Here is a 13658-nt window from a genome sequence, read left to right as displayed (position 1 = left end):
GGCAGGTACACGCTGGCCGAGCTATAGCAATTTACTGTTCTGGCAAACCTTTTAGCCTTTTTGAGGCCAGAGCGCGACTACGCCATCTACCGGAGGCAGTACTTGGAGGGGCCACTTGGGGTGATGGCGCATCAGGCCGTTGTTGGAGAGGCCTTAGAAGCAGGCCAGAAGAGGCGAGGTCAGAGAGAGAGTACAACTAGCTTGAGGGAGAGGTCTAGCTATGCGGCAACGACTGGCCTTCCCCAGCTTTCTTGTACACTGGCAGTGTGCGACGCACAAGGAGAGGCTGCCATAGTTGAGGTTGAGCCAATGAGAATAGAGCCTTCTCGGGTCACAGGACCGGTAAAACATAGTTCCAGTTTGTTCCATTTCTTTGAACCATATTTGAACTGTATTATTACTTTTCTCAAAAATGTATCTCAGGTACCAATAGAGTGGGTGGAGGAGGTTGTCCGCGTGATGCTTGCCATGGAGAAAGAGTTTCACAAGATAGCTAGCGGCACTCCTCTGCAATTGCAGTATCCACTAGTGACTCCAGCTCCTGCTTCTGTACAGACGAGACCTTAAGTATAATCTCCGAAACTTGTTCAATTCTTTCTTTCGGTACTAGATAAGCTCGCTATTGATACACAATACACCTGCTCATGATTCATGTTTTCAGCATTTAATATGCACAATATATACTGAAATGATTGAATGATTTGACAATGCAGGGACGAGCTAGGGCGGCTCTTAGGCGAAAAAGTGTGCGGCCCCCTCCTCAAAAGAAGATAGCGAGCACCTCTACCACTCCTGTCGTAGCCCAGAGACAAGCGAGCACTTCAGAACCAGCGGCGAGCGTGTAGAGTGGGGCAGAGAGCACCACAACTCGCGAAGAGACGAGATTCCAAATTAAGCTAAGGGAGAGGCCGACACAATCGAGGTCGGCTCAAAAAAGAAGGAAATGAGCCACGACATCTCAGACTGAGGAGAGTGAGAGTGAGGAAGAGGAGGAGGAGGAAGAAGAGGAGGAGCGCTCGGCCTTCAGCAGCGGCTCCGACAACTCCGCCGACGACCCTGGGTACAAGAGAGACCCAAGAGAGAGAAATGACGACGAGAGGAGGACGACGAGGAGGAGGACCTTTTTGACGACTGAGGGCTATCACCAAGCTTCATTTTATTTTACTGTATTTTTTTGCTTTGATTCGGGCCTGAGCGCCCACGTAGATTGACTTGACAGCGGGCCGGCGTGCCCCAGACTTGATATTCTGAAGGATGGCTGGGCCTACGTGCCCTTTTTGACTTTTTGGCGCATGTGCCTTGTTGATATTACTTTTTGCTCGGGTCGTTGTACCACTACGTACATTGTTCCACCTTTTGCTTTTGGATATTGACATAGCAATATATAAAAGTTGCATCTTCTGTTTATTAATTCTCTTTTTAAAAAGAAAACTGATAAAAGAACGTATAAACCAACCGCTAATATCCAATTTGCATTGATAAGTAATCTAAATCGACAAATAGGCACCCGCGTATGCACAAACTTGCCTAGCTCAAAAGAAAATGATAGAAAAGTCCTAGGATACGACGCGAACCCTTAGACACATGAAAAATAAAGAAATTTTGGGCATTAATGAGCCAAAATTTGAAATTCTCCTAGACAAGGGAAACTAACACTTCCGTAAGGTCATATAGGTGTAAAATGACCTATACGAATCAACGAAACCGGGAAAAGCACCCCGACACGAAGTAGACTGAAAAACTTGAAAAATGTCGAAAAAACGGACATAAGACACCAAAGATGACCAATTTAAGTCCCGGACTGAAACCGACATCCCCGCACAGTCACATTAGGTCCACAAGACGCGCATGGTATAACAAAACTTGGCAAAAATCCCTAAAATGGATTTTGACTCTCCGAAATCTTGATTTGAACTTGAAACGGGTCGTCAGAGGCCCAAAATCCTCATTGAGTGCGATTTTTCAGATCCGACACTTCGACGTGGCACCAAATACCCATAGTGACTTGTGGGAACCATCAAAAGTGCAAAACAAGCCTTAGAATTCAAAAGGACCATTTGAAGGCAGTAGCTGTCGACTACTGTAACAACCCTGATTTTTGGTCAGTAAAAATTTCGTTAAATATTTGAATTTTATTTGAATTACTTATTTTCTCTTGAGTGACTATAAGATTTTTTGTTAATTTTCGTTGTAGTTAGATTTTGGTCATTGGTTAAACTCTCGACTAGAAACCCTACTTGACCAATTTAGTTAGTTTCTAACCAACTAGTTGGAGGAACTGAGCAACCAACTCACCTAGTTACTAGATGAACCTTTTGAACCCCCTTGAACCTATTTGCCTTCATCCATTGGTCAATAGATGTTAGGGATTTCTTTGTCCATTGGATAATAGAGTAAATCTAGTTTTCTATCTAAAATACTTGTTTGATTATAAAGTACCTATATATATAGTTATATATACTAGCTTATAGTACCATGGTATTACTTTAATGTATAAAGTACCTTACTCTTTTGTCCATTGGTTATTAACCGCAAGGGAAACTGTTATCCATTGGGTAATAGCTCCAATCTTCCTACCAAGTACAAGGTTTTATTTCAATAATCAAGATTTGGATTCCCATGTACTTTTATGCATTAAAATATTGGGGTATATCTAAACCCTAGATTTCCTAGTACTTTGTTGATTAATTTAATAGTAGTACTTTATTATTATTTTAATGGGGAGAATCCTAGCTTTTTATTTAATTGGGGTACATGGTACCACACTTATATTTAAATATAGGGCTTTTGTTCACATGCTTTAAAGGACATTTTGGGTTATTTTAATATAAAAGTTCCCTAGTTACTATTGTCCATTGGACAATAAAAGTTAGGAGATTTATTATCCATTAGGTAATAGAGTTATTCTTTCAACTAGTACTAGGGTTTATTAAACTAGTCTTTTTCCTAATTGCTCATGTGATGCTGTACCTTTATTTTATTAAGTATGTACTTTTGACTTAAGACCTAAGATTCTTAAAGTACTCTTTTATTATTTTATATTAGAATTTTGTACCCAATTGGATTAGTTTAATGGGGAGATAATCTCCCAAGATTGCTTAGTACCTAAGTATACATAGATGTAGGTACTTGGTTGAATATTTAATTGTCTTAAGTACACATGTGCTCATTTATTAGTTTAATGGAAAAATCTTGATCTTTAAGACTACTTTTGATTTGTAGTACTAAAAGTACCTATATTTTATTCTTGTACATTGTACTTATACATTATTATATATGTATATATATACATGGTGTACTTGAGAGAGAGAGAGAGAGAGAGAGAGAGAGAGAGAAACCCGAGAGAGAGAGAGGGTGAGCTGAGAGAGAGAGGGAGGGAGGGAGAGAGAGAGAGAGAGGAAGAAGAAAAGAGAGAGATTTTGTGGTACCTTGACTTGATCTTCCTCATCCTTTCAAATCTTTGGCCATGAATATCCTTCCTAGCCAAAATCTATCTCCCATTGTACTTCTAGGATTGTTTAATACCCAAATCTTGTACCATTGTCTCCTTTCCTTCCAACAAATCTTCCAAAATCTCATCATTGGTACAAATCTTAGCCATGCAAACCTAGGGTTAGGCTTTGATCTTCCTTGAGTGCTTGACAAGTGTCAAATTGTGAGCTATGGAGAAAGGGGGGGCCGGCCTTGAAGAGAAGAGAGAGAGCCAAGGTTTTTCCTATAAATAGGACCCCATTCCAAGCATTTCAACTCACACCTTCACCTAGCAACTTCTCTCTCTAGAAAAATCTTGTTCTTTCTTTGTTCTTGCTTAGTTCTTCTTTGTTCTTGAAGTGTTCTTGAGTTCTTCAAGAAACTCATCCAAAACCGCCATTAGACCGCCACCCGACCACCCTCCGATCCAAAAAAGCTTAAGTAGTTTAGTCAAGATTAGGTTTCGAGAGAGACCCTTCTCTTTCGAAGCTACCGGGAGCATTCCGTAGGAGGTTACTCCGTCCGATAACCGACTTGCCTTTCGTAGTCATCACTACCGCCAAGAAGAACGGTAGATTCTCCCTATCTACTACTCCTAATTATATGTAGTGCATCCTTACTTACTTATCTCGAAGTATTTGTATTTTTGATATTTAAGATGGTTATGAGTATGCATATATGAGTTGCTTGTATTACTTGTGGTGTGATAAAGCATAAGTGATTTCACTCCAAGGGCGTCCGTACATGTGGCATTGTGCTTTGAGTAAGCATAAGTGATTTCACTCCAAGGGCGTCCGTACATGTGGCGTTGTGCTTTGAGTAAGCATAAGTGATTTCACTCCAAGGGCGTCCGTACATGTGGCGTTGTGCTATAAGTGGTGATTGAGCATGATAAGTAGTATTGAGTTGGATGATCTTGTTAGAATGTTTCATGCTTACTTTTGTCCTACCGCGCAGTCTATGCATGTAATGAGACACGAGAACCGAGAAAGTAGAACCATGACACCTAGGGTGTGATTAATTAAAGGAAATGTTTTCCGAGGAAGGAAATATTTTGAAACTACATTATGACTGGTTTTGGTTGCATAATGTGAGTTGTGTGTATGTGTGTGTAAAAGAAAGATTTGTGAAAAACCCAATGAGAACCCGGAGCGGCGGAACCGAGGGTTTTGAATTGTGGCTTGGTTATCCGCGGTACGAAGCCAATACAATTGTGTGCCAATGGGAACCCGGCGCGGCGGAACCATTGTGAGGATACTCAGGAACCCGGCGCGGCGGAACCGAGGTTGGGTGTGTGGCTTGGTTATCCACGGTACGGAGCCAATGTAATTGTGTGCCAATGGGAACCCAGCGCGGCGGAACCGAGGTTGGGTATGTTCAAAAATGATTTTTGGAAAGGTTGAACGGTATGTGTAAATGTTGACACGGTCTACGATGAGTCGCATAGGAGAAACTCAAAAAATCTTGGACACCAACGATAGTTGATTAAACGAATATGGATGTGTCATTGTTAACTGTGTATACGTGTATCATGTGGAAATCGATGTTTTATTATAACATATTGTTTGTAAGTTAAGATAGGTGGGTAAGGATTTTTCTATTGAGCTTTCGTAGCTCATGGTGTTACCTTTGGTGACCCTGACATATTATATCAGTGGCGATGCTGGTATAATGTGTCAGATTTTGTAGATGATCAAGGTGAGCAGTACACCTTGGAGGCCTTTAGAGCAGAAGAGCTTGCCAGAATGGAGGAACAAGCGGAGCAGTAGTTAGGAACCCTAGCTATCTCCCTTGTTGAGTAAATGTACCCTTTACTTATGATGTATTTATGATGTAATAATGAGATAGACTCTCTTTGTTATGTAATAAATGCTTCATTAACGTACCCAAAATTCGGGGCGTTACAACTACTGTTTTCTACTGTTATAGACTGGCGTATGCTATTTAATCTGGTACGTGCATGCTGATTCCAAACTAGCGTACGCAGGTAAAACCTGTTGCAGATCCCTTTGTTTGACCAAGTCTCCTTTTTTGGGGAAATAGGCCTTGTCATTACTTCACACGATTTGGACATGATTTTAAACACCAGAAGGCAGTGCCCTTTCATGCTAGGGTAGTTGGACACCAAGGCATGGGTTTTAACTCCGGCATGCGAATCGAGGTTGATATTTTGCCATTTTTTCCTATAAATGGAAGGTGTTAGCAATGTTGAACTTCAAATCTCATGGTCTCACCTCGTTCCATTATCTTAGGCATGTGCCGCTCTGCCCTGAGCTACTAAAAGCTGCGCTTAGGTTTTGGGACCCTGATGTCCATGTCTTCCGTTTTGGTGATGACGAGATGTGCCCGACTGTCAAAGAATTTCAAGCCTATCTTCGGAGCTTTGCATCACATACACTCGTTGTCCCGCCTTATCAAGTGAGCATGCCGGGGCTACTGGTGACCTCACTCAACATTTCTTGAGGTTTGGCCAATATCCTGCTTGAAGGTGGTCAAATCAACATCTTCCGCTTGATTGAAAGGTACTATCCAAATGGCGACTTGGGTAACGATGTTGTGCAGGCCCGGCCCCATTTTGCCTTAGTGATCTGTTTGTTAGCTTCCTACTCTTTGGTTCCTCTGATGGGTGAGTCAATACTTTTTTGGTGAGCGTTGCTACTCAAATGGGGGTTTGAAAAGAACGTGGTGCCCCTACTTCTTGCAAAGATGCTGTTGGGCTTAGACTTGATAAGCACAAGTCAGACTAACGTCTTCAGTGGCAGTCCACTTCTTCTTCAGGTAAAACTCACTCAGCTCACCTTTTTCCGATTTTCACACTTTCTCATTTTACCTCGACACTCGACTTAGGCTGCTCCTAGTTCCTTACTTGTTTTTCCACTCAAGTCTTTTCTGGTTTCTTACTTGTTTTTTCACTCATGCAGTTATGGCTATCGGACAAGATTGGATTGCTTTATCCACCAGAGGAAGGTTGGAACCTCTTTCCAAGAAGAATTCATCAAAGGTAGATGAGGTTTCCCGAAATGGATTTGGAAGACTGGTACAAGTTTCTGAATCACATGCAGCCTGACAAGATTGCTTGGAGGTGTTCCTGGTTGGATCTTCCCAACATGGCTACACATTCCGATGGGTTTGATAGGATGGTAATTGCTGGATTGACAAGGTTCACATTTTATATCCTTGGCCGCATCCTTCGCCAGCTCGGCATTTCCCAGGAGAATAATTGGATTAGCATCGAGAATTTTCGTCTTCCAAACTTCAATGCTCAAACACTCAACGGATACCAAAGGCGTTGGGGTCTTAGAGACATTCAAGCAGCAGACCCAGATTTCAGCTCAACGCTAATGAATCAGTATAAAAGATGGCTGCGAGCAAAGATACGCGAAAGAGAAAATATAGGCCGACTCTAGAGCTGACTTTGCTATATTTAGAATAAGCTATGGGCCGTTAGGCTTCTCTAGCATTTTGTTCTGTTTTTCATGCTTCAAATGTTTTAAGGCTTTTATGCTCAGCTTCTATATTAGAAGTAATAATTTGCAATAAAGTTGAAAAATGAAGGGTTTCCCCTTTCTGATTTTCCAATGAAGCTTGATTTGTTCTCAACCTCCTCGACCTTTGATGCAAACCAAAACACCAACCATGGATCAATTTGAAAGATTGTGACCGAATCTCGAGGAGAGATTGCCTACGTATCCCTTTTCAAGGAATCAGGTCAGCACGTAGTTTAGGCCAAGGTTCACTCATGTGTTTTACCTTTCCTTTTACGCTTTAACTTTTGCCTAGAACCGCCTTTTCAGGTTTTCAGTCTAGCAAGCTTTCGACTGTTTGCCTATTTATTTTTTACTAGATCGCTTCCTTAGGTTTTCGATCTAGCAGGCTGCTCTAACTTTTGCTTGGAACTGTCCACCCTTGTGGTTTTCGGTCCAACGAGCATCTCTCAGGGATAGTAACGCTTGAGTTGATCCAGGTTGACCAAGGTATTGAATTCATTGCCATTGAGATCAATGAGCTTAGCAGCACCCCCAAACAGGATGGTCTTGATAATTTAAGGTCCAGAATTCTTCGATCGGAAGTTCTCGCAAAGATCAAACACCGGAGCATGAATTTCCGGTGTAACCATATCCTCTTCGACTAAGTCCTTGGATTTCACTTTCTTGTTAAATGCGAGAGCGATTCGCCATTGATACCCTTGAACATGATACCAAGCGCGGAGCCTTCTCTCATCAAATAGCATCAACTCAACAAACCTCCCATTGAGCCACTCAGATTCTGTGAGATCACATTCTGCCATGACTCTCAGTGATGGTACCTCAAGCTCGATAGGGAGTACTGCTTCCATCCCATAGACTAGAGAATATGGAGTTGCACCAGTTGAAGTTTGGATCGACGTTCGGTACCTTCAAAGTTGTAGAGGTAGTTGCTCGTGCCAGTCCCTTGCAAACTCAACGGTCTTCTTAATGATCACTTCGACATTCTTGTTCGCGGCCTCGACAGCTCCGTTTATTTGTGGACAATAGACTATTGAATGATGGATCTGAATCTTGAATTCCTCGAAGAGCTCCAAAACCCTACCTTTGAAATGAGACCCATTATCAAATACAAATGCCTGTGGGACACCATATCGATAAACAATGTTCTTCCAAATAAATTGAGCAACTTGAACCGTTGTCAAGATTTTGTAAGATTCAGCCTCGACCCATTTGGTGAAGTAGTCTATCACCACTAGTATAAACTTATGGCAATTTGAAGCGGAAGGTTGAACCATGCCAATAACATCGATGCCCCAGACAGAGAAAGGCCATGGCGAAGTCATGCCATACAGAGTAGATAGAGGAAGATGTTGTAAGTTGGCATGGATTTGACACTTATGACACCGTCGCACATAGTCGATGCATTGAGATTCCATGGTTGACCAATAATAACCCTACCTTAGGATCTTCCTGGCTAGCATGACACCACTCATGTGAGGACCGCAGACTCTTTCATGAATCTCCTCCATTATCCTTGCTGCTTCGGCACCGTTGACACACAACTTATGCATTCCACAATGAGACCTCCGGTACAGTTTCCCTCCACAAATGATGTACTGGGTAGCTAATCGTTGTAAAGCGACTCGATCCGTCCTTGTGACCTTAGCGGGAAACTCCCCATGCTCCACAAAGTTCCAAATGTCATGGTACCAGGGTGGGCCATCATCGACATCATCGATGGTGTTGACATATTCATATGCGGGCAAGTCCCTTTGTTCGATCACGATTGGCCGTAGTCTAACACCTATTGGAAGTTCGATCATTAAAGCCAAGGTCACCAAGGCATCGGCGAACTGATTCTTCAAGCATGGAATATGGGTAAAGGTCACCTTATTGAAGCGAGGAATCAGTTCTTCCAAATCTTGGTGATAAGGCTTCAGCTTTTTCTCACGAACCTTCCAATCTCCATTGGCCTGAGAGACTACTAGGTTTGAATCTCCGATTACTTCGAGCTTTTCAACTCCAAGAGCAATTGCAACCTCCATTCCGACACTGCAGGCCTTATACTCAGCTTGATTATTCATGACGTCGAAGTTTAACTTGAAAGCAAGCAGAATATGAGCACGGGCAGGCGTGATCAACAACACCCCAATCCCAATCCTTTCTGGTTAGCGGTCCATCAAAATAGAGCGTCCAAACCTCCTCGACCACCATTAAAACCTTTTCATCAGGGAAAGTAAAATTCACATCCTCCGATCCATCAATCGAGTGATCGGCCAGGAATTCTGCCACGGCACGTCCTTTCATAGATTTTCTTGTGACGTATTGGAGATTGAACTTTGCTAGCAAAAGCAACCAACGCGCTAACTTATGAGTAAGTGCAAGTTTCTCGAAGAGATACTTGATAGGATCCATCCGAGAAATCAGTCTCACCGAATAAGCCAACATGTAGTGCCTCAGCTTTTTGGAGGCCTAGACAAGCGCCCAACATGTTTTTTCCAAAGGAGTATAGCGCTCCTCACATCCCACCATCTTCTTGCTCAGATAGTAGATAGTTTTCCCTACTCCGGCATCCCCTTCTAGTGCTAGCAAACATCCCATAGCTGTTAGAGTTACAAACAAGTACAAGATCAACGGTCGACCCGGTGTAGGAGGCATCAGCATCGGTGGGTTCTGCAGATATTTCTGGATTGACTCGAAAGCAGCTTGGCACTTATCTGCCCATTCGAACGGAACATCCTTCTTGAGCAAACGGAACATTGGCTCGCAAGTTAAAAGTCAACTTGGCAATAAATCTGCATATGAACTGAACCTTCTCCAGAAAGCTTCGCACTCCCTTTTCAGACCATGGTAGCTCCATTTCGAGAATCACCTTGATTTTAGACGGATCCACTTCTATCCCTCTTGCGGAGATTAAGAATCTCAACATTTTGCCTGCCATGACCCCAAACGTGCAATTCTGCGGGTTGCGACGTATTCGGTACTTACGGAGTCTCTCGAGGAACTGCCTGAGTGTTGGAATGAAATCCTCTTGTTCCTTTACCTTAACAATCATATCATCGACATAGACCTCAATCGTCTTGTGGATAAAGTCATGTAACAAGGTCGTTTGAGCCCGTTGAACGGTGCAGCCAGTGTTCTTTAGTCCAAATGGCATCATCACGTAGCAGTAGGTACCCCATTCAGTGACGAATGCTGTCTTTTCCTGGTCCTCTGGCGCCAAGAAGATCTTGTTGTATCCAGAGAATCTATCGACGAACGAAAGCAAAGCATGCCCCCTCGTATTGTCCACAAGCACATCGATGTGTGGCAAGGGAAAATTGTCTTTGGGGCTTGCTTTGTTCAAGTCCCTGAAATCGACGCAAACTCGGATCCTTCGATCCTTCTTAGGATTAGGCACGATGTTAGCGACCCATTTAGGGTATTCTGCGACCCTCAGGAAACCTGTGTCAATTTGCTTGGTGACTTCTTCCTTGATCTTCTGTACCCAGTCCGGCCTCATTTTGCGGAGTTTCTGCTTGATAGGTGTAGCTCCAGGCGTCAAGGAAATCCGATGTTGCACTATCTCAGGATCGATACTAGGCATATCCTTGTGAGACCATGCGAAGACTTCAAAGAATTCCTTGAGTAGGTCAATCAACATGGTGCGATCCTCCGAGGACAATGTGGAACCAATTTGCATCATAAGGGGGTCATCCTCGTCTTTCAAATTTACAGAAATTACTTCTTCTTTTAGAGGCTGAGCATGCCTTTCGTCTTCCTTTTCGATGAGGGAATGCAATTCAACGGGGATGTTCCCATCAAAATCTGTTCCTTCATCGTCGGGGTCGACATAGTTTATATAGAAATTAGCAAAGTAATCGGAAGCAGGATCATGCATTTCATGAAACCCTTTAGGGTTGCCAAGTACAGTCAACTCAAACTCAAAGTAAAAGCTACGACGTGGAGGGCCAAGAGGACCAAACTCCGACTCTGAGCTAGACTTAGACTTGACCAACTCTGTGTCAGATTCAGACGTATCCTCAATGCAAGTTAGACGCAGTGTGAAAATTCAATTTTTAATACTACCCTTAACCTCCATGATGAAAGAGGTAGGATCCTCGAGAGTATTAGGCCCAAGCATCAGCACTTCAGCCTCCTCAGCATCGCCAACCAAACCCACTTGGGAGAACAGCAGCTCCAGGCTTCCTTGATCGAATGTCTTCAGCCAATCAGTCTTCACTTTGATCTGAGCCAACTATTTCTTGAACTCCTCTTTAGCCAACTCCTCATCCTCACTATCAGACCATGTGTCAACAGCGAAGACCTCGAAACTAGGCAGCCAAGTACGAGTTTCTGGATTCCAAAACAGCTCAACCTGTCCCATATAAGCAGTGCCTCCACCTTCACGTACAAAGTAACTATCAGTGTTACCTTGCACGGTTCGAGGCTTTCCCATACCTTTCCTTTTCTTGGCATCTTTAGTAGGAGGAACATATCCTAAACCAAAGTGGCCTTCAGTGAAAGGAAATATAGGGATTTCAGCGATCCTTTGCTAGTTGATTCCAAGTCCCAAGCCAGGCATGTAAGACATCCTCCTCATTATCTCGAAGGTAACTGAACTTATGATAAAATCGTCATCCATGGTGATGGCAAGGACTGAACTAGACGTGTCAAAAGAGAAACCTCCAAAATCGGCATCCTCTTCCCCGTGCAGAATTCCCAAGATCGGTGCTCCATCTTCAGTGTGCGGACGGATTCTAGAGTCCCTGCATATTGTCAAAGTCCCAGAAATGAGTCCTAGCATGACCTTCTAGTGAAGAGCAGAGGTCACGGCCATGATGTCTGCCCTATGAAGCCACAACCTACACAACAGCAGATTAAAGGTAGCAGGGATGTCGACAACATGAAACTTAACATCCATCTCAAAACCCTCAGTGTCAAGTTTGAGCATTAGCGTCCCCTCCACCACACGGCGAGTGCTATCGTAGGCTTTGACTTCCAAGTTAGATAGTGTAAGATCCTTTTGGTGAGACCCAGGTAGTAAGCGACCCTCAAAGGGCAAACATTGATTGCGGAGCCATTATCAAGGAAGACAGTCGGCACCCAATTTCCTCTACACTTGACTGTTATGTGCAACGAGCGATTATGAGCAGCTCCGTCAATAGGGAGATCTCTCTCGGTAAAAGTGACAAGAGTGTTTTGCTATGAGCGGCAATATGAGGGTGATCATGGCCTCCGGAGTAATGTCGGTAGGCACCGTGAGATGAGCAAGAGCTGAAGACAACTTCTACGATGCTCTTTAGAAGAACATATCAGTCCCCAAACAGAGATTGCAGCAGGGATCCGCTTGAGTTGCTTTTAATGATATTGTCCTCCGGAGAGCCACTTGGAACTATAGGAACGGCAAGAGAAGTGTTCCTTTGAGCAGCAGGAACATTGGGCCTTTCAACAGATGGATTGGACAAGCTTCCAGCCTAAAGATTAGGAAGTTGGAAAACCCGGCCGCTCCTTGTGACATTGGCAATGTCCCATAGAGAAGACATACCATCGAAATCCCATAGGTCGGCAGGAACTTCTTCTAGTTTGCGTTTTCCCTTGCAACTGAAGCTACCTTTGATGACGCATCCTAACCGAGAGCTAAATCCATTGCCAAGTCCTCCATAACCAAACCCTCCCAAAAAGCAGGGTCTTGAGCAGCAACATCTTCGAAAGGAATTCCCGGATTGGTAACAAACGGAACATCCCAGAGACCTCCATCCACCAAAGTCGAGTTGACAGTCCAGACTTCATCGCCAACAAATACATCCACCACCGTATCGACATCCCAGAGATTAGCAGGTGGTGAGGCCTTACCCACATCAACAATCTCATCAACCTCCCAAAGATCCTCAGGTGGTGCACCCTGTAAAACCATGATGCTGTAGTCATCACCCGAAGAAGAAACGATAGGGCGTGGCTGCTCAACAGAGACAATGTTGAGTGTAGGGTCAAGCTCGCTAATGCGGTCATTGACTATGTTTGAGATTGAGTTTACTAGGGGAAGCATAGCTCCAAATGGGCGATGCACATAGGGAACAGACTCCCCTTCTCCCTAGTCACCCCAATACTACTAATCAATGTCGCTTTGATCCAAGTCAGAATTGAGGCCTAAGGCTAACTATTCAGCATCAGGTTGTGCATCCCACACGTATTCCTCGACTTCCTCCTCAAGGTTGTCTAGTTCAGGTTGATGATAGAGCATGAACAAAGAAAGGCCGTCCAAAGGATCTGCCTGTGCCACATTCCATTCGCCTTCCCAATGGTCTAACCATACTTGATTGATATGGTATGTAGGGAAACCCATTTTGTATTACTTGATCCAGTCCTCGGAGAGCTCTTTCCATTCTTCGGCCTTGTCTTCCATGGCCCATCCTACTGCCATCATGTTGATGCTTGGTTCAAATGGAATGGTCACGATCGGCTTAGGGTGGTTTTCTGGGACAATGTAGTGGGTAGGATTGAATATGGTGGAGCTGAGGTTGTTTTGAGTGGGGCTTGGATTGATTTGAGTGGAGCTGAAGGATATCTGGTTAATCTACAAGTTAGAGTTGTGATTGGGCATCGAGTTGGAGTTGACATTTGGTTTTGATGGAGGTGGGGTTTGAACAGTGTCGTTATTGATCAAATCTTGAATCGCATGACGAAGGCGATAACAAGAATCAATAAGATGGCCAGGCATCTAGTGGTAGGCGCAGAAGG

The sequence above is a fragment of the Rhododendron vialii genome, chromosome 7a (genome assembly GCF_030253575.1).
Source record: "Rhododendron vialii isolate Sample 1 chromosome 7a, ASM3025357v1".
NCBI classification, from domain to species: Eukaryota; Viridiplantae; Streptophyta; class Magnoliopsida; order Ericales; family Ericaceae; genus Rhododendron; species Rhododendron vialii.
This window is presented reverse-complemented; position numbering follows the sequence as displayed.